The sequence below is a fragment of the Culex quinquefasciatus genome, chromosome 2 (assembly GCF_015732765.1).
Source record: "Culex quinquefasciatus strain JHB chromosome 2, VPISU_Cqui_1.0_pri_paternal, whole genome shotgun sequence".
Taxonomy (NCBI): Eukaryota; Metazoa; Arthropoda; class Insecta; order Diptera; family Culicidae; genus Culex; species Culex quinquefasciatus.
In genome coordinates this window covers 90,085,794-90,108,275 of record NC_051862.1, presented here as the reverse complement: position 1 = coordinate 90,108,275, position 22,482 = coordinate 90,085,794, and the positions used below count along the sequence as shown (strand labels likewise).

Sequence of the window (22,482 nt, the reverse complement as noted above, 5' to 3'; positions counted from 1 at the left end):
GATCACGTTGTGTTGTTGCAAATTTTTAGAGGAATATAATGTGAAAGCGATCACCATTCCGACTTTGAGATGAAGAGAATTCAATACTATTTGAACTTTTTGAAATACTTGAAGACTCTTTGCTAGGTCATTCGAATAAATTCTACAAAAGATTGTATATTGTATAAAATAGTTTTAAAGCTTAGCGGATGCAACAAAACATGAGCATTTTAGTAAAAAAAAGATGTTGAGATCTCAATCTTTGATATACAAATTATATAATTTATCTAATTTCAGTTTTATGTAATGGACGTATTTCTGCTAAATATCATTAAATAAGTATTTTTGATTTTTTTTTAGATTTTTTTCTGTTACATGAATCTGAATTCTCCAGTAAAACTGGAAATTGATTTTATTTATATTTTTGATTTGGTCCATACTTTGCGGGGTCCTTCCCTATGACCAAAGAAGCCATTTTGAATCATTACAAGGCTCCATACATTTTTGTTAGCTGTCCATACGAAAATGGTATGTAAATATTCGTAAATCTGTAACTATTAGAGGAATTTTAAGATCGATTTGGAATCTTTGGCAAAGTTATAGGATAAGGACTACCTTAAAATAATGTACACCTATCGACTCAGAATCAAATACTGAACAAATGTCTTTCTGTGGTGGGACGTTGATCAAAACATTTGCACTGGGTTATCTCGGCATTTTACAAACGGGAGCGAATGACCCATAGGGTTAAAGTTCCCTTAATAAAATCAACAACAACATATCTCGGCATTGGCAAACCCGATTTTGTCTGTTTTGGTCTTATTCGATCCGTCTTGGGGTCCCATAAGTCGCTATTGAAAATTATAAAGAGAAGTGTGACGTTACGTGTCATAAGTATAGGGAAAGCGTGACAAAGGGGGGGGGGGTTAATTGTGATGGATTTTAGCGTGACGTACTTTATGGATGAAGCCAAAGTGCTAATAACTTTTGATAGGGTTGTCAGATCTTCAATGCATTAGTGCGTTGAAAAGGTCTTTTAAATACATTTCTAAAAATGTATAACATGCCAGGTTTTCTTACAAAAAATACCCTTTTTTCAATCTTCCAAACTTTTGTTAAAATCGTTTTTTTTAGCATAACTTTTGAAGTACCTAACTAAACTGCATAATTTTTAATAGCGAGTTATGGGACCCCAAGATGACGCCAAAACGGACAAAATCGTTCAGCCAATGTTGATATAATCGAGTGACAATTTTTTGGTCAACATCCCACCACACACACAGACATTAGCTCAGGATTTGATTCTGAGTCGAAAGGTATACATAAAAGTGGGTCTAGGAGGTCTAATAGAGAAGTTCAGTTTTCGAGTGATTTTATACCTTTTCCTCAGTAAGGTGAGAAAGGCAAAAAACGATTTAAACAAAATTCCGGAAGATTGTAAAAAGGGTGGTTTTTGTAAGAAACCCCACCATGTCATAGATTTATAGAAAGGTAATCAAAAGACCTTTTTAACGAATGCAAAAGATAAGTGTTATTTATGCACTTTTTGTAAGCCGAATTTCAGATATTTTGATGAAAACGATGTCCGCATCTATCATCGACCTGTCGTTGGATAGGTTTTCAAAAGACCTTTCCAACGTGTTCAAAAGATTGAAGATCTGACAACCCTATCAATAGTTATGAGCCCCTATTTGTTCATTATACACTTTTTTGAAGCCGGATCTCAGCTATTTTGATGAAAATGATGTTCTGATCAATCAGGGTCGCATCGTTGTATGCGTAATAAAAAGACCTATCAACCTACAATAGGTTGACAATCTGACAACCCTATCAAAAGTATATTAATGTGAGGAAGGCACTAACCACCTAAAGGTGGATTAAGTTACGTTTTTTACAAAAATTCTATTGGTCAAAATCCACAGCCATAGAGAAGTATGGACAAATATTTTTCCGCCAAGTTATGATTTTTTGAAAAAAAATTGTTTTTGGCAAATATATTAATCATTGGGTTAAATATTCAATATTACGCCCAATTGAAATGTTAGTCTTGATTCCAAATTTTTTAAAATTCGAAAAGATCACAACATTTTACAAAAAAAAAATTTTAACATTGGAAATTGGAAAGGCTTGGATGAGACTTAAAAACTTAAATTTTCTTGTTTATTTGCTGTATTTCAGCAAAAACGGGTCCAATCTTCAATGTTTCATGGGCAATTTAAGTGGTAATTTTTTGAAGCTTAAAAAAATTCAAGAATCATGAACACTATTATTTAAAATCGAAAAACGGGAATTTTACAGTTAAAATAAAACTTTAAGTGACTATATCTTGAAAACGGAGCACTTGATCAGAAAATCTGTTGTCACACTTTATTTTCGTTTGCAAATTTAATTTTGCATTGAAACTGAAGTCAAAATTTTGCTGATTAAATTTGTTTTTTTTTTTTTTAAACATCATTTTTCAATAAATCATAACTCGGTGGCAACATGTTTGTCCATACATCTTTATGGTTCAAAATTTGTGATTTTTTGTCCACTAAAACGTATCAAAAATAAAAAATACGGATTTTGGGAAAAAGATTTGTTGTAAAAAAAGTTAGTTTTAAGAATCGATAAAAAAATCGAGTACCGATTTTTTCTGAGTAGTCCTCATCAATACCTACAACTTTGCTGAAGTCAACACATCGATTCGAAAATTTCTTCAAAAAATGCAGATTTTCAAATATTGTTGTACCATTTTTGTATAAATAATTGTCCGCCACGAAATCGGAGAAGTTGCCCCGCCTTTCTTCGATTTTCGTGAAACTTTGCTGTAAGAGGTAATTTTGGTCCCTGATCACGAATCCGAGGTCCATTTTTCGATATCTCGTGACGGAGGGGCGGTTCGACCCCTTTCATTTTTCTGGATTTGTACTAAGACACGTTTTTCAGTGATTTGTAGCTAGAAATCGTTAAGAGATAGAAATTTGATATCAAAGGGACTTTTGTGTAGAGTTGGACGCCCGATTTGATGACGTACTTAAAATTCCGAAAAAACGTATTTTCATTTAAAAAAAAATTAAAAATATAGTTTTAAAATCGCTGCCATTTCCCCTTACTCATTTTCGAAAAATCGTGAGATGTGTCATTTTACGGATTTTTTTTTTTTGTTTAATTATCACGTGTTTTTTGTAACTTTGCATGGTTACCTTTCAGATTCTAAAAATGTTCTTCAAAGTTGTAGAACAGACAAAAACAAAACAAAAAAGATGTATACAGCAATTCCATTTGAAAAGAACCTAAACCGAAAAAAAAGTTCTCCGATCGGGCTCAAAATTTCTGGGGGTTCCTTGGCCAAAATGATAAGACCCGTATTTTTTTTTGTTTGGCCATTAGGGTAACCTACGCCGTGTTAAGGTGGTCTAAAAAAATTGCCATTTTCGTCATTTTTCGCAAAAACCTCTTTTTTTCGAAAAATCATATCTCCGCGCCATTTCATCCGATTTTAGCTGTCTTGGACGCTAAAGAAAGGTGATGAGTTTGGCTTTTTGGGAAAAATAGTAAGAAGTTTCAAAAATCTAGCTTATCATTTGAAAAAGTCGCATGAAAACTTTAAAATTGCGTTTTGACCGTGTCTGGACCAAAGAGCCTATGACTGAAAATACTTTTATCGGATTCCTCGAAAAATTTCACATAACATATAAAAAAATTGACGAGGTCGAACCGTACGTTTCGGGGATATGATTTTTTGAAAATAAAAACTAAGCATTGTTTTATAACATCAATTTACATGCAAAATCAGAATGTGGGGTTCTGTCATCAATCTGGGTTATTTCAGATTCGATAAGTGCATTAAATATTCCTTCAAACTATCTCCTATAGTTTCTCCCAAAATCCACCCGCAAATCCAAGGCACAAGCAAAGCTGTTATCAGTACACCGCTGTTAGTAAGTGGTACACTGTACACTGTCTTCCAAGACAGAACAAACCCAGGCTCAATCTCGTTAGCATCCTCGTAACAGCTTAGCCAATCTGGCTCCCACAAACACCCATCCACGTGGGGGTGCTACTGCTGCGCCCTTGAACTCTCCTCTCCTGTGGGACATCCAGAATTAACTCACGTTCTTTATTGTTCTCCCGGAAGAGTTTTCCCTTATCCAACCAACCAACGGAGGACCGAACGCGCGACGACCAATCGGGCACAAGACATGAATTTCAATCAGTTTGGGGTTTTTCTTTCTTGGCTTGCCCTCAACACCCGTTTCCACCCCTCACCATCGTCATCAACCGCCACATCATGTTGATGCTTTTGAGGGGGTGATTCTAACTCTTGACTGTCCTTAATTTGTCAAGAATTTTTTTTAAGGTTGATTTAAAAAAATATTTTTGAGAAATAAACATTTTTGCAGGTTTTATACAGAATAAACTTCAAATCATGATTTATTGACTAATTCTGAAGTTTTCCCACAGTCGACTGTTGAAGGTTAACTAGGTTGCATCACGCATCCACCCTGGGCCACACGGCGACGCCGCTCAACGGACGACGACGACGGAAAGAATCATTAAGCACACATGTCGCGTATTGAGAATGGTTTATTTGGTGCATGGATGGGTTTTGCCCTGGCCTGATCCAGAAAATCTCGCATCCCGTATAAAGCCCCGATGCTCCAACAAACTGACGAGCGAGAAGTGGGCTGATGCTGGTGCTGCTGGCTGTTGCATAAAATTTTGCTCCGACGCAAATTTCCGGCTTCAAAAAGTGGGAAAACTTTTCCATATCCACATCGGCATCCAGTTGTGGGAGGTGGCCACCGGGTGGCAGCTTGATGAAGAGGAATATTTCGGAATTTTCAAAGAAAACATTTTATTGATAAGCCTGGAAAATAAAACCTAAATCCAACTTTTTGATTGGAGGATTTGTCACTTCGTACCAAAAATGGGGCTCAAGAAAAATCTGAAATAATTTAAACTTGAATTAAAGGTGAAACTAAATCTTTGAAAAAAGGAAGCAGAAAACTAGAAAACAGACATGTGGCCAACAAAAATATCCCTTTACTGCTTAACACTGTAACGCCCAACTCATATCCAACTTACACGGACGCCCAAGCCTCCCAAAAAAGGTGGAACGGTAACTTCAACTCGCTGGTTCTCGGGCATTACTCAACCAATCGGGGCGATTCTTGTTTCCAGTGATTTGTAAGAATGTCTAGATGATCCCAAAATTTAGCACAGCTTGATTTGATCAAATCAGTAATTTCTGCGACCGAAAGCATCGTTCCACCTTTTTTTAAACAACTGCCTCCGCGGAATTTTTGGCGATTTTTTTTACACGCGAAAAAAAAGATGGAACAATGTTTTTGATCGCAATAATTACAGATTTGATCAAATTAATTTCTACAAAGTTCTAGAATCATCTAGACATCCTAACAAATCACTAGAAAGAAGAATCATCTTGATTGGTTGAGTTATGCCCGAGATCCATTGAGTTGAAGTTATCGTTCCAACTTTTTTGGAGCCTTGGGCGTTGGAATGTTAAGTGGACACAACTCCATCCTTTCAACCATTTAAATATCCTAATAAAGATGAAAATTAAAGAAACTAATAGTTTTTTTTTTATTTTCGTTACATTAGAGCGCTCGATTTCCCAAGGTTACAAAATACCCGGGAAACTTTAATAATTTGTTGAAAATTTCTGGTTCTGGTTCTGATAAATATTGTGTAACAAAATTGTATAGAATAGCAAAATAATTGTGAGGATTAATAAATACCTTGACTGCCTGAGAAAAATATATATCTTTAAGAAACTATATAAATTATCTAATTTAATTAGCAAATTGAAAGATTGTACAAAATATTTAAAAAAATATCATTAGTATTTTTTGTTGATGAGTATTATATTTCTAAGCACAATGTTTAGACAGTGAGTAAAATAAATCTGTGCTCCAGTACCATTTGTATGTTTTTCTTGGCAAATCTATATTTCTAGAGCAAATAGGCATTGCATTTAATTGAAATTTACCTTAATATTTGAAGTTCATTGCCGAGATATAGCAATTTCAAGTTAGGAGTTTCAAAAAACGGGTGCCACGACATCTCAACACTGTCTTGACCAAATCGGCTCAAAATTTTGGTGAAGACTCGTTAAACCGATTCCGCGTGCATGACAAAGCCCGATTTTCAAAAAGTTAATTTTGAGAAAAGATTTTTTTTTGTTTTTCATGGAAAAAACTGTTGGTTTTTGATTTTTGAATTTTTTTTAAAGTAGATTTTTAAAATTGAGCTTCGTCATAAACACGGGATACATCTTGAGAGACCAAAGTCTTGTATGTGGAAGGGCACAACTATACCAAACCATGTTATTCCAAAGGTAAAATAATACCACAAAATAAAATCATTTCAAAACCAAGTTGAGGTCTTCTGGATTTTTGAGCATTGCTTGAATACCAAAACTTGGTATTGCCATGGTTTTATTTTTAGGTATTCCCGCGCCCTTGGAAAATCATATTTTGCTATTCCTGTGGTCTTCCACATACATGATTTTGATATGGTTTCAAGTCATTTTAGCGCAAAATTATTTATCTCGTCAAGATTATTAAAAAAATTCCCATAGTTTCAGAGGAATTTGATGAAACACTTCAATACCAAAATAATACCAAAATGTTGCATCCTGACTTAAAAAAATTTCCACAATTCCAAGTCATTTCTTTAGGGGGTATATCAAAAATGTTTAAAATCAAGTTTGAATTTTCCGGTTTTCAATGAAAGCATTCGCTTTCAGACATCATTTTAGCGCAAAATCAATTATTTTGTCAAAATTGGTCAAAATTTTCCCATAGTTTCAGAGGAATTTGATAAAATACTGTAATACCAAAAGAATACCAAAATGTGGTGTTCGCCGAGTGCGCACTTGTTGACAAATTCTGCAATTTTGCAATATCAAAACAATACCTTAAAATGGTATGATACCAAATTTTGCTCTTGCATAATCCTTAACACAAATTTCAAAGGGTTCAGGAATACCAAAATTTGGTATTGATACCAGAAAAAGGTATTAATACGCATTTCCCTTGTTATTTACCCATGCTCGGGGTGGCACCTATAAATCAATTGGGGGTTTAGAGAAAAACGCCAACCAAGTTTGACAGCCCGCTTTGCGCATGGCAAAATTTTGAGCTTAAATCGTTTCTTACTCAGTTTAATCATGAAATATCTTCATGAAACATTCAGGAGTGATTAATATTCTGTAATATAAAATCCCCAAATCAAATTGGTTAGATTCAGATTGCGGCTCCTGCGAAAGCTGTGGTCCACTGCAGTCTACAGTGGCAAATGGACTACAAGATGGCGTAAGTGTATCACTCGGCATGTTTTAACACACGATTTTCAAAGTTCTAGCTACGTCTGTTGTCTGTGCGGATGTGTAAAGAAAAGTCTTTCGCATTCCTCACTTTGGAGTAATCGATGAGCTGCAATATTCTAATATACTTTTTTTTTTTAAAACAATTATGGACTTTTTATGAGGTCCTAAAAACAAGACTGTAAATGTAAACATTTAGTGCATTCCGTTTACTCCGATTAACAATGACATAACGTCAGCTGTGTGCTATCTTGTGACATAGACCATTTTGATCGAAAATGAGATAATGATGACGTTTTGCTATACTTAACAAACACTACAAGATGCTTTAACCCGATTTTGGAAACTCGCTTCCGTTTCCCGGATATCGCAATACACACTTGTGACATAGACCAATTTATCATCAAAATGATCGTGCACACTTGTGATACGTCATACATGTTGTTGGAAAATGTGGAAATTTTTTCTTGTTTTTCACAAATTTATGTACACACACACTTCTAAAGGCAATGCAATCTTTTGTTCTTAAAAATATACTGATTAAGTCGATTAAACCATTGATTTGAGCATATTATTTGAGAGTTTGTATGGGAATTCTGTGCACACATGTGACACGTAGTACAATTTTACTTTCAAAACACACTTGTGACGCGTGCTTTTCAGATTTTTGTTTACATAATTTACTGTATCTTTTAACTGGTGTAACCAAATTAGTTGAAACTTGGAGCGTTTATTAAGAGATAAAATATGAACCAATTGCTTAAAAAAGTTTGGCTCTATCATTCATAATTTTGAAATTATTTACCAACAAACATTAAAAATCGATTTTCTCGAAAAGTACTAGATGGTCGTTGTCACAAGATAGCACACAACTAAAAGGTATGTATCCCTTTCACTCAATGTTTACATTTGTTTATAGGACCTAATCAAAAAGAGTCTAGAATAGAGTAATCTACGTGCGCATGTATTGCGTGTACGTACACGAAAAAGATTGAGGTTAAATTTTGACCGGACAGCAAAATCAAATGGTGCGCTAGTGTGTGTACGCGAAACGTCATAAAGCTCTATTGATGGTTTGTCCACTTTTGACCAGGGGTGTGCTTATGGGTAGATTTGAGTAGATGATATCTACTTAGCTGTTTGCTTAAATTTATTTATTTTTTAAGGAAAAATATTCAAGTTAAACGATATTTTCGACCAAAAAAGGGCTTGCGCCAAGTTTCACCAATTTCTTGGCTCAATTTTGAAGCGCCCTTTCCTTTTTTTCAAGTCATATGCACTCTTTCTGGAAAGTCAACCTTTCAGTGTTCCAAGGTAGTGCTGTCGCAGTCTGTCGCAAAGTCGCTAAGTCGATGCGCGATCGCTGCGCGATGGTTTGTTGTTTGTTTTATTTAAATTTAGCTTTGTCACTCTTGCGATGCATAAGTTTTTTTATTTGATTAACACTGGAACGCCCAACGCATGTCAAACTTACACGGACGCCCAAGCCTCCCAAAAAAGTTGGAACGGTAACTTCAACTCGCTGGTTCTCGGGCATTACTTAACCAATCGGGACGGTTCTTGTTTCCAGTGATTTGTAAGAATGTCTAGATGATCCTAAAATTCTGCAGAACTTGATTTGAACAAATCTGTAATTTCTGCGATCGAAAACATCGTTCCACCTTTTTTAAAAAGACTGCCTCCGCGGAATTTTTGGCGATTTTTTTTTTACACGCGAAAAAAAAGTTGGAACGATGTTTTTGATCGCAAATATAAGTTCTAGAATCATCTAGACATCCTAACAAATCACTGGAAAGAAGAATTATCTTGATTGGTTGAGTTGTGCCCGAGAACCATTGAGTTGAAGTTACCGTTCCAACTTTTTTGGAGCCTTGGGCGTTGGAATGTTAAATGATTTTTGGTTGTTGTGCGCACGCAACTATATGTTTCCCCAAGAGCGAGAGAAGCCAACTCGCTCACCAAAATGTATCAAATTTGGACCAATGATTTCAAATGACTTTCTCATATTGAAGGAGTAAGCCTACCCTTCAGGTGAATCGATACTCCGAATTGGTAAAAATGTTGGAGCTCGTTTTAAAAGCACAATCGCATTGATTTATTTTTTATTTGTTTGGAAGTGCGCAAAATCTAATTTGTCATTCATTTGCGTAATGCGTTTTATTTTGTTTTGGCACGATCATCAATGTTTATGAGAACACTATCATCTTTCATATTGTAAATACGTGCTATTCATCCTTTATCTCTGTGCTTACAGTATTTAACGGTGTAGCATTCTTGAACAACCACTTCGCAGCAACAGCCTCACAGGGCATGCAAACCTTATGCATCGCTTTGTTAACATGTTTCCAACAGATGACTTGTGTAGGCTGACTTACTTTTTTTATCCTCTATCAGAGGATGATTTTTGACGGGTAGAGTTTTTCGGAACATTTACCCCGAAGCTTTGAAAAAAAGAATACTTTTGAAACCAGTACCATTAATATTATTTTTTTTAATTGCTGTTTTATTTTTAGATGAAAGAGATCTTCGCTTCTGGTTAAGGCTTTTATCGAAGTGATAGGGACTCAAAACAAATCGCTCTATGTGGCAACTTTATTCTAGTAGAGGACTTTACTAAGTGATTTCGTTTACTTTATAGATCGAGAACTGATATGGGAAATGAAACATAGTTTGATTTTAATTAAGTCATACAGTGTACAATGTACACGGTGTGATTATTTAGTATTCTCCTAGATAAACAAGGTAGGTCTGATATTTTGCACCTTGTAAGAAAGTCTATTTCCCGAAATTTTGAGGGGTAAATTGAAATATAATATTTAGCCCCAAGTGCAACTTCTTCTAAGAATCTAAGAATTTTATAACGATCTTATCAGATTTTCTTTGGAAAGTCACTGAAAATTGATTGAAACAATATGCTTATTATATTTTTTAAGCACTTTGGCTACTGAATCGTAAAAAAGATATACGTCGCATCTCGCGGCGTCCGAGACACCATTTGATTATGCTGGGATCGATTTTTCGAAAAAATGCCAAACTTTGAAGGTCTGTACCGAGCTCCGGGGTGCTCCAAACATCAATGTTATATATACCAAAAGATGTGCAAGAATCGGGCCTACACGCTAGTGATGTTGAAAATAAGCGCTTCAGTGGCCAAAGTGCCTTAAAAAATACATTTTTGAAAAAAAATCTTTTTACGGGTTAAATCCCATTTAAAATTCAAATGCAAAGCGCCAGCTTCTGTTACATCCAATCAAGCTCATATTTGGGATTTTAGCTCAGTATGACCACCGAAACAAACCTCTGAATGCCCGCCAAAATGTAATTTTTGCTACATCCTAATACATATACATAATCTATGCAAATTGCACATATTCTTATAAATTATCTAATTTGATTCCACTTTGTATAATCTAGACTTTATCAATTAGATCTCTAAGAACAATTTTCGGAACAAGTTCTCATAATAAAATATCAGTATTTGTTCGTTACTAGCTGAAATATGTAAATTTCGCTTAGTTACACATTAGGAAGCGTTAACTGAGAAATTTTGAATGCTCATATTTATTTTTTTAAAGAAATTAAATAAAAAATTGATATCAATTTCTTGTCTCAATAAAGCAATGCCGTTAAAAGTAACGATAATTGCGCATAATATAGTTTCATAATCTTCTTAACTTTTTGGCACACTTTTTTAAATTTTCAAAAAAATAGTAATGAAAAACTCAGTTTTATTTTATTCATTTCAATTTATTGTTCTTATAACCATTCAGTTCGCCTGAAAATTTCATATTAAAGTAAAAATATTTCAAAAAATATTAGTTTCTGAAGCATTCACAACTGGGATCTTGTTTATTCGTTGGGCAACAAAAATTACGATGTTATGAAATGAAAATTAACTATTATAATTTTGGTTAATTTTTCAACATAAATTGTTGTTATATCATTTAAAACTTAGGTATCCTGTTCTGCCAAGATCAAATTATGTTTTTTTACGGTTTTGTTTACCATGGCCAAATTGGATGAAAATTGAAAAAAATATCAATTGATGTCTCAGAGAGGGTTATTCAAAAAAAAAAAATTGGTAAATTTGTTAAAAAGTGTTAACAGTTTAATATCAAGAAAAAAAACTTGAGCTAACAAGGGGCGTAAGAGGTTTAATATGAACTGAAATACTTTTATTGCTATGAAAATTCTTTTAGACGAAATCATTTATTAAGCTGAATCATTAAAAAACCTACTTCAGATTATTTAGAAGGTGATTTTATGAAAATGATATTTCAAGTGAAAAAGCTGATTTTTAAGGTGAATTCAATGCTTATCTACCAATCCATGTTAAAATCTCCTGCTAAAATATTTTGCTTCGACATATCCAAGAACTCTTCAAGCCACTCATCTTCTAAGATGTTTAGGAACACTGAATCACTTTCACTGGGTGAATGGTACACCACACCAAAGCGTCCGGGTTTCATTCCCTTGCGAACTTCAATAGCGAGAAGCCAGTTTTTACCCTTTTGGCTGTTTATCAAGGTACTGTAACCAACACTCGTATGGACATAGATTAACACTCCCCCAGTGTGCCGCGAGGACGAGTAGCAGTTTAACTGCGTGTAACCTCTAATATTAAACTGATCACTTTCCATTTCTCGTATCACGTGTGTTTCGGTAATTAAGGCCAGCTTTGGTTTCACAGATTCGATCAACAACTTCACTTCTACAAAATTTGCTGACAAACCACCACGAAAAAACGAAACTATTGGCACTACGCCCCCCGGGGCATGGCCTTCCTCTAACGTGGGATTTCTGCTCCAGCGCCTCTGACGAGACAGGAGAAACCGGGACCGACGTTTTACTTCACCATCCGATAGAAGCTCAGTGGATAAGGCGGGAATCGACCCCGCGTCTCATAGCATCATCGGGATCGGCAGCCGAAGCCGCTACCCCTGCGCCACGAGACCCACAAACCACCACAATTAAGGCAAATCACTGGATATCTCCCTGATGGAACTGGTTGCTATTGATCGTGTTCAATTTGCTGACGTTTTCTCGCGACTAGTCTTTTGTAAATGGCACATTCATGACTGAACGCAAAGTGGTCAATGCTTAAGTTCAGCTTCCTAGACTTGTTCATCCGTTCACAGTTTATGCACTTCGCCCGCTCAGATGTACACTCTGCTGTTCTATGTTGCCCAGTACACTTAGCACACACCTCATTTCCTTTGCACTCTGTACTTTTGTGTCTATAGTTACAACACTTGAAGCAACGAATTATTCCGAAACACTCTATCACTCTGCAACGTTCCCAGCCTAAGTTGACTCGTTCGGCTTCTAGCATGATCTCATGTGAAGTTGCATCCACTTCTAACACATACGTGTACGAAATGTACCCAGCTGCATTTTCCCTCTGGTATTTAGTGATCAGTTTCAGCTCCATCTCTTCTAACAACTCGTTCTGGTCGACCAAACTCTCCTTTAATTCACTTTCACTTAATTCATCTTCTACGCCAACGATTTTCAATCGCGGTTTCTTGGGTTTGGGAACTGACACTTCGTACTTTTCACCGAATTTTTCCTGCACTGATTTAATCACTGACTCAACTTGATCAGCTTGCTTAACACCCAAAATCACCGATCCACCGTTTCCTTCTCGCACTAAACTGATATTGTTGGTTGTTCTATCGATCTGGCTACGCAATTCTTGTTTTGTTTCACGAGTGGTTTGATCAGCTTTCGGTTTCACAATGATTACACTATCGATTTTCTTTTTTGGCGTTTCATTGATGGTTTTTTCTCCATTTTTCACAACCGTAGTGAACAGCGGTTTATTCTTTGCGGCTAACTGATCACTTTGCTCACTATCTGCATTCTTGCCATTTTTTGTTTGAGATCGTAGAATGCGACCACTTGCAGCATCCACTGTTTTTCCTTTTTTTCTTCAAACCATTGATTAATTTGATTTTTAAAAGCTTCCATCCTTTTTTCCTCTGATTTGTATTGATCCTCACACATTTTTGCAAACATGTTAGACATGTCACTTTTAATTTTTTCAGCTATGTTTTCTTCCATTTTTTGCAATTTTTCATCGATATCGTTTTTTATGTTTTCCATGTTTTTCATAATTTCATTGCATTTTTCAAGCACACAGTTGTAGCTCGTTTGGGTCTTGCGGCAACCGTGGCACAAATATTTTATTACAATGTTTGTTGAAATGGCCTTGAAACCGTGTTTATCCACTTCTCCACAGCAATTCAAGTGCGTTATTTTGCCGCAAGATCCAAAACACATCACTTTTTCTTGTTCTTCCTTGATAGCTTTGCTACACACAGTACATGGCACAGCCAACGACATCTCGCTGTGTGCCTCGACCCGTAGGTCGCGTGTACACAAGTGAATAAACTATAGACTTAGCTTAGATTTTCAGGATTTTTCCTCAAGAATAACTTCACAAATTCTCCACTAATCGAAAATCCAATTTCACTAGCAGAAAGTATTCGTGATAATCTTTCGCTAGCATCAAATTTCTATCACTTGGGAAACTTTTAACACGGATAAAAATCACATTAAAGTTTAAGAAAACTGAGCGCGATACGTTCTTTCAACTCGCTCACAACAGGATTTTAACGTCGTCTCAATATTATTCTTTATCATATTCTCTCAAACTGTTCACAGAGCCATATTCAATAGCAATGTTATGGTTTTGAAGCATGAAGCCTTCAAAAGACTGGATTGGAAAAATATCACTGCAAAAAAAAATACTAGTAAATTTAGAAATAGTCTATAAATTTAGAATATCAATATATTTTCTTGAAAATGTTTTTGCAAGCAGTTAAGGCATCAATTGACCCTCGCACTTGATTTGATTATTTAAGTTGCTATTTTATATAATTTTGTTGAAGAATATTAACCAGAACTAATATAAGAACAATTTTGGATAAATTTAAAATTTACCGTTTCCCGGGAATTTTGTAACCCTGGGAAATTGGACGCTTTAGGTAATACTAAATCGCATCCCCCCCCCCCTTGTGGACAATTGTCCATACAAAAAAAAAACTTTTTTGTATGGATCGTGTACAATCACCATACCCTCCTAAAGTGACCACGTGGTTTATGGATGGTCCCGTTCAAGTCATTCAAGGCATGTTCATGACAAATTTGATAAATATGAATGTACGTATTTCTATCAATTTCGTGTAATTTTTCCATAGAAATATACGTTAAAATCGATAAAAAATATTCACTTTTATCTTAGATTTGTTCTCCGAAATTTACCGTGGATCTGGATACCCTGTTAATATATAATTCTGACTTCTGGATTGAATACGCGAGAGTCAGTTTTTATTATCAAAAAAATAAAATAACTTTTATTTCTGATAATGCGGAATCGACGTAACACCTTATAATCTAGCCCTCTTAAACCTTGCGGTTTCGGCAACGGATTCACAGGCGTGTATCGTTCTTTTTGCGACAAAACTTTTTTTAATTTCTAATAATATTGATTCAAAATCACAGAAAAAAATATCAGCAGAAATCGTACCAAAAAATAAAATTTATGCAAAAGTAGTAATCTTTAATCCCAAAAATTAATCTTAAGTTATATAAGTACTACTTTGTTAAAATAGGTAAATTTACCATATTTTTTTTAAATTTTTAATTTAATCTACACTTTGTTTAACCATCAAGAACCATGTGTATGTTTAGGTACTTTAGGATTTTGTTTTATTTTTAAGTTTAAAAATACGTTTCCACTATAAGCGCCTCACATATCAGTTAGTGACTGTCAGCGCCCTGAAAATCATGTATGCACTGTAGGCGCCCTCAGCCAAATGCGCATCTACCTAGCTCAAGCCCATCAAACACACCCCTGCTTTTGACACAGTTCATGCAGATTAGTCAAATCATTGTGATTTGAGGATATCCCAGGACAAACAAGTTCCCTTCCGCCAGGCGCAATCGGGCTTCGGATTGTGCTGCTGAGACCGGCGGATTTGGAGCGCTTAAGCTAATCAACCCGCAGACGGTAGTTGTCGAGGTAAAGACGGTGGAAAAGCACCAAATTGACACTCCGACCTCTGCCATACTTACTGAAGCTTTGGGGGTATGTTCCAGGGTCAAAATCCGTCGACATCTGGCTTGTTACGGCGGTATATCGACAGATCTTAACTTCAGGGAGTCCATGGATGACCCAGGACATTCCAATAAGGTGTTACAACAATGCGCTGTAGCCTACCACACTCACTGAAACAGTCTTAGAAAGAACCGTTATCAAAAATTTGAAGTTTCGACTTGTTTTGATAAGCCTGTTGCACAAAATTCTCGGAAATTACGGATGGACTAGAACATCCCAGGTGCTCCAAAACCATGCTATAATGTTTTAATAACATAACTACACAAAATACTATTGATTTATTTTTAAAATTCTTCGACAAATCACAAAATTCCAAAGATTCATAATTTAAGTCATATTCTCAATTTAAGATTCTCGATTTTAACACCTCCGTTTTATTGTGTAAATCAAGAATATGGTGTACCGAGTTTTATTTTGTTGGACGAATCACGACTGCAAGCTCGGACATAAAGGCGCAGATTCGTCGGAAACTGGACTTCTTTCCAAAGCCATTGGCGTCGCATGATATCGAATCAAGATGAACTTCCGACCAAAGTGCGACATCCAAGCAAGTTGAACTACCGGGGGCTTCTCTCGGAAGGTACTTGATCGGCGTTGAAACGTAGCGAATTCTATTGTGCTCCCGGCCAAAGTGCGAGAATGAGAAATGGGCCTCGATCTTGTGAAGTTGTGAACTAAGTTCATAAGCCCAGTCCGATTTTGGAACGATTCATCATTATCTGCAAAAAGTAAATCGTTTAAACAAAGAACTTAGTTATTCTACAAAATGTAGAAATAGAATACCGTAATCTGGGGCGAATTGGGACTTCAGTCTGAATAGGGACAGCAGTTTTTAGAGCACTTAAAGCTTTTAAATTTGGAAATGGATGTACACATTTTGTTGGTCTGAGTCTGTTCTAACCGAAACCAACCAGAAAAATCAAAATATTGTGCTCCAACATGGTTAAAACTGCTGTCCCAATTCGCCCCATGTGTCCCGATTGACCCCAGTTTACGGTAATTAAATAGGACAAAAATTAGTAGGAAAAGATTTTTATGGTATAAGTGTATAAGTACAAGCTTGGACAGGTGAAAAAGAACTGAAAAGTGCATGCAAGAAGAAACAGAAATGATTCGAGCAAGGAAAAGTGTGGAGCTAAAAAAATATCATACCGGTTGTACCGGTTGTACGAACGCTCTTCAAATTTGACATCGCTCCCCTGAGGCAGAACCAAGAGAACACATGATCGATGCATCGAAATCATGAAGAAGCATCGCGACAACAAGAAAGGAAAAGATCCTCATCGTGATTTGATAACAATGTATTTTTTCAAACCATTTCTTTAAGAACGTGGACAATCACCTTAGTACTGATACACAGTGTGGAATACGTGAAACAGAATCCAGGATATATGATCACCGCAATTGAGTCCAGCAAAGACAAGCGAAACATAAGCTACAGGGTTGTTCATGGCCTGCATTCGAAAGCAACTGTCATAGTTGTTTTAGTTCAATTTTTAAAAGTTTGAAACCGGCTACAAGTAGCACGTGCGAATGTGGTATAAATGGGATGGTACTGAAGTGCGTGACAGTGAAGAAATATTCTACAGAAAAATCTTTATTCAATGTTTAGTAGTTTTGGATTTGGTTAAAATTCTACAGAATTTGCTGATTTGAAATGTTGAAATATCCTGAACATGGCTCAGAAAAATGTGTCGTACACTGTAGTCTACATCCAGGAACATTCATGACTGTAGCAGAGACACACACACCATCATGTTAGTTTTTCATGGCAAAGACATGAAACAACTAAAGGCTTCAAACAGAACATCTCCAAACCCTTCCACGATTCGCCACCCTGTAATTTTAATCCAGTCTCGCATCCGGGAGGACCACAACAAGCAACAGCCAAGCACTCATGCACCAAGCGGTTCGAGGTTTGGCGAAGATTGGCTCCTGCGGTTCGGTTGGCCCCAAAACAGAGCACCAGCACCAGCAGCGGTAAAATATCGTTTCGGCAATTAAGACCAAACGCTGCCACCCTGCTTGCTGGTACTGCTAGCAGTAGCGCTAGAGAAGGAGATTCATTGTGGTGGGTCCCGGGGCCACACTACTATAGCTCAGGCCAATCCGGCACTGGCGGCCGGCGCCAGCATAATAATGATAGTGGCGGTTTTTGCTTTTGCATATATATTGTGAGTCGAAGCAGTTGCTGTTGTTGGTGCCGTTTTGTGGGTCGGCGGCCGGGGCCATGGTCAGTGCCACAAATGGCCATTCCGAGGGCGGGGAGGTGGCCCAGGATTGGATTCTGGGGTTCGTAAACGGTCGGCATTTGATATTCATGAAGTTTTGGGCCAGAAGTTGCACTTGCACTCGATTGTTCGTAATGATGGTTGTGTTTGGTTTTCGATGTACGAAACGCCTCGCACTTTATGGAAAAACAATTTCACCGAATTTGGTAAATCGTTTGAGTCCACTCCTGGTGCCGGGCACGTGCCATTTCCGGTGTTTTGTTGCCGTCGTCATCTAGGCGGTGCAACTCGTGGTCAGACGAAATCGAGCCCATGAATTTGCCGTGGCACTTGTGCCACTTGGCGGCTCGGGTTGCAATCATAATTCCGACAGTCTGTGGCACGGAAACTTTCAGAAGCAGCTTGCCGTGGCTGATCGATAAAATCGGATAGCATAAATTAGGCCAGCAGGCCACAATGAAATTGACACGATAAAGTTGTTGGTAAGCACGGGTTGGCTAAAGTGACACTTGGGATGTCGGTTGGAAAAGGCATGAACTAGATAGTTTGAGTGCATGCAAGAGGACGGATTTAGGCCCAATCCTTGAGAATAAAATCTTACAACTTAAAAAATTAAGGTCAATGCTTGTTACGACCGTATCCTAGACCTAAAACCTTCCAAAAACCGTACAACTCCGAGTGAAACTTACTTGGAGATACCGTGGAGGTTTTCCCTTATCCCCTTTAAAAAGTGGAGCATCAACACTTCCCATTTTCCAATTCCCTTTCCTTGTCTTGTACAAGCTTGGATGAGAATTCATTGTAGTTTTTCACTTGCCGTGTACTCCACCGAATCTGGTGAACACACAAAATTAAACTCGAGTGTAATCGTCATCTACTCGTCGTAAATTGCACCCAATTGAAAACTCAAACCCAACTCACACACACCCAACTCCACAACACGCCAAACTTCCCTCTTTCGGCAGATTGCTGCAATCCAATCCGGTACCTCTAAAGATTCAAATTTCGTTTCCCCTCTCTTCAGTCGAAACGGGGGACAATTGTTTCCTCTTTTGGACGAAATAAAAGTTTAGGATGCAACTCAGGATGCACTCCCCATCCAACCCCCAATATCCGTCGTCGTCTGGCTGGCTGGCTCGCATTTGCATTCCCAAGAAGTCAACACTGGAACAACCGACGGGTGTTTTCATACAGTGCGCTGTTGTAGTTCCTCTCAAGTTTTTGCCGCCCAACGAAAAACACACGTTTCTTCGTGGGCACACAGAAACATGAACACACAGCGCAACGCAGTTGTTGTCGTAAAAGTTTAGTTTCTTCAAGTTGAACCCCGTAACCACCCCCCCCAAGACAGGGTTGCCAGATAGGCAACATAAACTTTGAAAAATATTTATATCGGCCTATGGTGAGAAAAACAAAATAAAAAAATATAATAAATGAAATAAAAAGCCATAGTCTTAATTTGTGAAACATTTACATTTTAATGAAAAAAGTGGTTTAAAATGCATTATACACTAGTTCAGTTGTATTGCAATCATTAATTTAAAAAAATGTAACATTTGACGAAACCAAAAATTTTTGCGAAAAAAAAAATGTTCATCGAAAATTTTCAAAAAATCCAAATGGCATATTTTAAATTTAATTTAAATATATTTTATTATTATTTTACTTTGTCATGGATGTTTTGGTTTATTTATTTTCATTTTACATATTTCCTTAAATTTAATCGAATATATTGAATCTTTGAATTTCAATGAATGTCATTTATTTAGTTTTTTTTCAATTTACGATTTTTCCCATTTTAATTGATTTTTATTCTTTTGATATTTTATTTAATCCTTTATTCTTTTGTTTTCTATCGACTTACCAAAATTGAGTTAGCTAAATTTCTCTGATTTGTAATGGCATCTTGAGAGAAATCTTCGATGTTTTATTTGAATTTAGCTGAATTCATTTGAAGTTATATGGATTTTATGAATTGGAATTTATTTGACTTTATTTGATTTTTTTTTAATTTTTTAAATTATTTGAACTTTTTAAATGTTTTTAAATTTCTTTGCGTTTCAAACAGTTCAATTTTAAAATTTCTAGAACTTTTTTTAACTTTTTTTTTGCATATTTTTTAAAGTTTCTATGAATACCCGGTGTAGGCGTTAGCGTGGTAGCCTCTCACCCAGTCGGCCTGGGTTCGATGGCAGAAGGTCCCGTTGGCATTTTTCTGTATGCTGTAGGTGTAGAGCGAACAATTTTTTTAAAGGAATATCCATGATTTTTTTTCTACATTTCTTTGAACTTCTTTGATTTGTCTGGATTTTTTCGAATTAATTTTAATTTATTTGCTTATTTGTGATGCATTGAACTTCTCCAAATTTTGAATTTCTTCGAATTTTTTTTGAATTTCTTTGAATTTCTTTGAATTTCTTTGAATTTCTTTGAATTTCTTTGAATTTCTTTGAATTTCTTTGAATTTCTTTGAATTTCTTTGAATTTCTTTGAATTTTTTTGAATTTTTTTTATTTTTTTTTGAATTTCTTTGAATTTCTTTGATTTTTTTTGAATTTCTTTGAATTTCTTTGAATTTCTTTGAAGTTCTTTGAATTTCTTTGAATTTCTTTGAATTTCTTTGAATTTCTTTGAATTTCTTTGAATTTCTTTGAATTTCTTTGAATTTCTTTGAATTTCTTTGAATTTCTTTGAATTTCTTTGAATTTCTTTGAATTTCTTTGAATTTCTTTGAATTTCTTTGAATTTCTTTGAATTTCTTTGAATTTCTTTGAATTTCTTTGAATTTCTTTGAATTTCTTTGAATTTCTTTGAATTTCTTTGATTTTTTTTGAATTTCTTTGAATTTCTTTGAATTTCTTTCAATTTCTTCGAGTTTATTTGATTTGTTTGAATTTAAAACAATTTATTTGAATTTATTATAAACAATTAAGTTTACTTGAATTTAGGTCGTTGCAAATATTTTTTGAAGTTTTTGTCTCTCGGCCAAAGGTGAGCAAAATAGTTGCAGAAGAAAAAATAATAATATGAAAATTTAAACCATGGATTCAACATTTTACTGAAAAAGGCTTTAAATTACATTTTACAACAGTTCATTTGTTTAGCAGTACTGTACACTGGACAAAAAAATGATTATCAACACAGAAAAATATATTTTAATGTATTTTAGGTTGATTTGACTTCTATGTCCATTATATTATTATTTTTTGCCTCATGATAATGATGGGGCATAATCTTTGAAAAATATCAGCAATTAATTAAAATTAATTTGAATTTATTAGTCTATTATACTTTTCCTCGTACTTTGAACAGCTTTTTTTACATTCTCTTCTATATTTGTTAACATTATAATTTTTTTGGGTCGTTTGGTTTTTTTTTTAATTTATGAATCCCATAAAATATTTTTTCTATAATTCTTTGAAATTTTCGTCGAATTGATTCGAATTTATTTGAATTTGGAATATCTTTTTAAATTTCTCCGATTTGATTTGCTTGAATTTCTCTGGTTTTATTTTAATTTCTCTTATTTTTCGTGAAATTATTTAGAAATTCTTATTACTTCATAAATTGTTTTATTTTCTTATTTTTTTTATTTTGTTTTTTTTTTATATATTTGAACTTGTATTTGTTTTTGGCTTTATTAAATTTCCCTAATTTTACAGAGCTAATCTGCCCATGATCGCATAAATGTCCCATATGCAAAAACAGCAAGCTGAGAAAAACGCAAGGCAAGTTTGTCCCACACATAAGGCTACATGTTAAGTTTTCACGTAAAAACTGGATTTCCTCCCGATTTCTAGAACAAAGTACTGGATGTTATAGGCTCTTTAGAAAGAGCACACGATTTTGAACCAAACTGCATCAATAACTCAAAAGAGATGAAAATGCTGTCTTTTATAGATTTTTTTTAGTTTTTACGAATTCTACGGAATTTTTTCGATGTTTTTAAAATTTACTAATTTATATAAATTTATTTAGATTTTCTAAAGTCTTTTTCAAAATGGGATTTTTCATGTTTGAGGGACCTTTTTAAATCAAACTATAGACCTGTTTTTTTTCAATTTTTCTTTTTAGAGCTCTTTGTATAATTTCGTTTGAATCGCAAAAAAAATCGAATAGTTTTTGAATTCATTTGGTGCTTTTTATTTTTATTAATTTGAGTGCATTGCATTCAATTTCTTGGATTTCAAAATTAAAAATTATTTCGGATTTGCTTGGAATTTTTCAAAATTATTCGTTTGATCCATTGGTTTGTGCGATTTTTTTTATTAAATTGGTGTGAATTTGATTGAATTTGCTTATATTTGTTAAAACATGTTAAAAGTTTTGTGAGTTTCTTTAGATGTATTTTATTTGAATTCCTTTAATTATCTTTTCATGCATTTTATTTACAGCATTTTTTTTTAAATTTAAGAAAATTATTTTAATGAATTTTTGTGGTTTTATTTTATTGTTTAATAAAAATACGTTTGAACATTCTGTTATTGAATTTTTTTTGTCATTTTTTTATTTTATTTTTTTATTACTTTAAACAATAATTAAAATTTCATCTGCCATTAAGAATATTTTATCCAAATTTGGCAACCTGGTTTCAACAAAAAAGCTGTTATGATTGTGGTTCCCCAAGCGTTTCCTCTCTCTCTCTCTCTCGGCCAGAGGAGTTTTTCGGGAGTCCTGAAGCTGCTTTCGGCCATTGCATTGGAATGTCTTTCCGAACAACTTTCCGAAACGAACAGAAGTCGTTCAAGTTTATTGTGCAGCAGCAGTTTGCTTCTTCTTTCTTTTTTTCACCGGGAGGGATTGTTCCAGGGAAAATG

The 22,482-nt window shown here is 35.1% G+C and overlaps 1 pseudogene; it reads right to left on the bottom strand.

Moving 5' to 3' along the window:
• The window catches only part of LOC119766093, a 39,615-nt pseudogene extending 21,588 nt beyond the window's left edge, over positions 1-18,027 (bottom strand).
• Positions 18,028-22,482: the final 4,455 nt, after the last annotated feature.